Source organism: Urocitellus parryii, chromosome 12 (genome assembly GCF_045843805.1).
Source record: "Urocitellus parryii isolate mUroPar1 chromosome 12, mUroPar1.hap1, whole genome shotgun sequence".
Lineage (NCBI taxonomy): Eukaryota > Metazoa > Chordata > Mammalia > Rodentia > Sciuridae > Urocitellus > Urocitellus parryii.
In genome coordinates this window covers 30,072,802-30,076,811 of record NC_135542.1, presented here as the reverse complement: position 1 = coordinate 30,076,811, position 4,010 = coordinate 30,072,802, and the positions used below count along the sequence as shown (strand labels likewise).

General features: G+C 57.0%; 1 pseudogene; it reads right to left on the bottom strand.

The window, feature by feature from the left end:
• Positions 1-1,619: 1,619 nt before the first annotated feature.
• On the bottom strand, positions 1,620-2,843 carry LOC113197248 (large ribosomal subunit protein eL34 pseudogene; annotated as a pseudogene).
• Between the last annotated feature and the right edge of the window lie 1,167 nt (positions 2,844-4,010).

The window sequence follows — 4,010 nt, the reverse complement described above, 5'->3', positions numbered from 1 at the left end:
AGGACTCTGGTAGGTTACATTGCGTCCCTGTCATAAGGAGGAGGAGAACGAGGCTTTCAGGGTGGCAGCTCACAGTCTCTCCCAGGGCTTCCACTCGGCCACCAAACCCCACTTCACATCCCTTCCTACAAGCCGCCACGCTCAGCCTCCAGGGAAAATCAACGAGGTCCAGATGTCTGGACGCAGACAGCTCCTCCCATCAGTCCCGGGCTCTTCATGTTCTAGTGGCCTGTAAACAAGACAGTCCATCCAAAAAACTGCCACCGAGGGGAGAGCCAGGGCGATGGCGGTGTCTTAGATGGCGAGGAAGGAGCATGGCCCACAGCGACCGCCAAGTCCTGCTGGGTGGGACTAGTGGTGACTCAGCCCTGGCAGTGGGGACAGACACTGGGCAGCCCTACAGTGGCCCCAAGATCTCCCATCTGGGGTGAATGCCTGGCTCCTGTCCTTAGTGGCATGGCTCCCCTTCCCTAGGCTGTCCCCTGTCCCCGTCCCCATGTCCCTGTCCTTAGTGGCACGGCTCCCTTCCCTAGGCTGTCATCTGTCCCCTGTCCCCATGTCCCTGTCCTTAGTGGCACGGCTCCCTTCTCTAGGCTGTTGCCTAGGCTGTTCCCTGTCACCATGTCCCTGTCCCTGGGTGCAGAGGACGGGGTAGTTCTGGAGCTGGTGGTGTGCCCAGGGGCCTCTGGCCTGCAGGCTGGGAGCAGGAGTGTGCGGGCTCTCACCTGCCACAGGCTGGGCGGCCAGGCTTGGGGTGGCTTGGTAGGCCGGTCTCCCTGATAACCGAGCAGGCTCCCGAGCCTTATCCCTCCTCTGGGAACCAAGGGGACTTCTTCCATGGCTGGCAAAGTGCAGCAGGTGACCAGAGTCCCATAGGCTGCCCACGAAAGGGTGCGACCAAAGCTGGCATGGAGACCCTGGAATGAAGAGATGCCAGAGATGCGGACTGTGCTGAGAAGAGCTGCCAGCCGCAGAGCACGGCTGGGGGAGCCCCTGGGCACTGCCACCAGCGCGGCCGGAGGGAGGCTGCCAGGCCTCTGAGAGCGCCCACCTGGCCACGTGCCCTGGGCTTTACATGGACCCAGGGAGGCAGGGTCTGTCGCCCATGTGGGTTGTGGTCTAGCTTTGGCCCATCTTGTCTTCCCATGCCCCAGCCCCACTTTTGAACTGGGCATGTATCTTCTGTGCCAGTGCCTACTGGGCATGGGTCACTGCAGGGCTCATGGCACGAGCTCGCCTTGAGCCTCAGAGAAACTGGACTTTGGCCATGCTGGAGCCTGAGACTGGGGCCCTTGGAGAGGTACTTGTGCACTGTCACTGTGATAGGGACATGGGTGTTTAGGGCCCCGGTGGTGTGCTGTGGTTTGGGTATGAGGTGTCCCCTAAAAGCTCCTGTTAATGCGGGAATATTCAGAGCTGAGCGATTCGAGGGTGAGAGCCGGGACCTGAGCAGTCTGTCCTAGTTTACACAGCTGGGTGGTGGCTGTAGGCAGGTGGGGTGCGGCTGGAGGAGTGGTAACCTGGGAGGGTGCACCTTCCTGTGGCCCCTTCCCTCTCTCTGCTGCTTTTTTTTTTTTAAAGCCTTTTGACTTTTTATTACTCAAAGAAACTTCATTTTTTTATTTAGTTTTCTGACTCTGTGCTTGTGCCTTCAACACTTTCACAGTGATTTTCTGTTCCTTGATAAGGAAGGCCCGCTTGAACCTGTTCACCAACACATTTCGCACACAGGGGACCACCATAGGCCCTGCTGACATATTTTTTTTGTTGTTTTGGACGATCTCATGAGGACTTCAGGTCTCACAGCACGAGCCCTCGAGGTCTGCTGGGCACACACCACACATAGATTCTGGTGCTTTCCCAAATTCCTTGTAGAAAGATCAGCAATTCTGTTACCAGGGGTTGGAGACAGCCTGGTTTTGTTAGAGGCTGTGTTGTAGGAAAGCCTATGACGGTTGTCAAGCGCTGAACCGTTCTGAGTGCCTCAAGACACCGTCCCCGGAAGAAGAGCTCTCTCTGCCTCTTGACCCTCACGAGCTGAGCAGCCTCCTTTAGCTGGGTCCTTCCACCCTGTTGTCCGGCCTCACCTGGGGCCCAGAGCAAAGGAGTCAGCCGCCTATGGACTGAGACTTTGAAAACTTGAGCCCCAAATAAACTTTCCCTCCTCTAAGTGGTTCTTGCTGGGTATTTGGGTTACAGGGAGGAAAGCTGACAGGTCATCACCCACTTGGGGTTAGCGTAAATAGTGGTGTTGTGAGCTTTCTTGGATTTCTCACTTGACTAACTTACACAAGTCTCCTTTGGGTGTTGTCCTACCTACTGCTGCTGAAAAACCACCCCAGAATATCATGGCAGCAAACTTTACTGGCTTACTGTACGCAAGGAGTGTGGGTGAGGAGCTGGGGTAGGGTGCAGAAGGTATGCCCGTCCCTGCCACCTTGCCCGGGAAGCACAGGGGGTGATTTGGCAGCCGTGGCACCTACAGACTGCCTCACTCACAGGTGTGTGAGGGAGGGCGAGCAGGTGAGGCCGCCTTCCCACAGCTGGTCTACCTGCTCAGGCTCCCGGGCAGTGGGAAGCCGTGTGCAGTCAGACTCCTTGCCTGGGGCCTGGGGCGCTGAGACCAAGAATTCTGACAAGGGAAGCAGAAGGGGGGGGGTTCCCGCAGCCATCCTCAGGCACCCCACGGTCTTCCCCACCCTGCCTCCACGGAGGGGATGGGCTGAGCCTCCAAGAGGCAGACAGTGATGCAGACGCCCCTGTTGATGGAGGACCTGGGAGGACTCTCACCGCACTTGCAGGGACCAGAGTTTCTGGGTCTCGTCACACTGCTCGGCTGCCATCCTGCCAGCCAGCACCACAGGGTGATCCTTGCAGGTTGATCTGCTTTCCCAGAGGGCTGCGTGGGAGCTCTGGTGGATCCCAGGTGCCACCTGCCAGGGTTGCCCTTGGGCTTTTGCTCCCTGTGGGTGTGCAGTGACTTTAGGGGATGGTAGTTTGCATCTTCTGCGCATTAACCTGAGGACAGTGACACCAGCCTTAGCGGGCTACACTGTGCTCAGCGTAGCAGAAGTGATCAAGTTAGGGATTTCAAGCAAACGAGATTGTCCCGGACTTCCTGATGGCCCCTGAGTGCCATCGTAAGTCTTTCTGTAAGAGAGGCAGCGGGAGCTCAGACACTCACACAGGAGAAGCACGGAGAGACAGGGCCAGAGTGGACTGGCCCAGCGTGAGCCAGGTGCCAGCAGCCACAGGAGCCCAGAGAAGCCCAGGGACAGCTTCCAGGAGCTTATGGAGAGAGTGACCCCAAAGTCTCTTCTAAAAGATTTTTTGAGAAACTTGTTGCATTTAGACCCACATTCCCCCGGAATTCATCGCCAGGGGTCTGTGAAGGTGGGTTTTGCCATCTCCCCATTCCACCACTCTTCAAGAGGCTGAGACTCTTTCCTGCCTCCTGTGGCTTCTCTTCTGCCAGCCGTCAGCCGACTGTGCTGGTCTCCATTTCCCTGCTTGCTCAGGACATGGTGCACATTTTTAAGGGCTTATTGATCGATTGTGCATCTTCTTTGGAGAAATGTCCATTCAGACCATTGTCTACTAAAAAGCTGGCTGGGGCTGGGCTGGGGCTCGGGGTAGAGTGCTCGCCTGGCACATGCGAGGCCCTGGGTTCCATCCTCAGCACCACATAAATAGAGAAAAGCTTGGCTGTCCTTCCTTCACTGAGTGGTAGGAGCCCTCTACTTGACATAGTCTAGGTACAAGCCCTCGATCAGACCCACGATCTGCAAAATCTCCCTCTCCGTGGGTCGTCTTTCCACTTGAGCGTGACTTTTGAAGCACCAACGCTTTTAACCTCGAGGAAGTCTCATGTGCGTGCTCTTTCCTTGCCTCATTTGTGCTTGTGCTGCTGCCGCTAGTTCGAGGTCCTGAGGATGTATGCCTGCTGTCCCTGAGGGCTCTGTGATGGTGGCTGCCACACTGTGCACACGTGTGGGGCGTGAGCAGGGTCC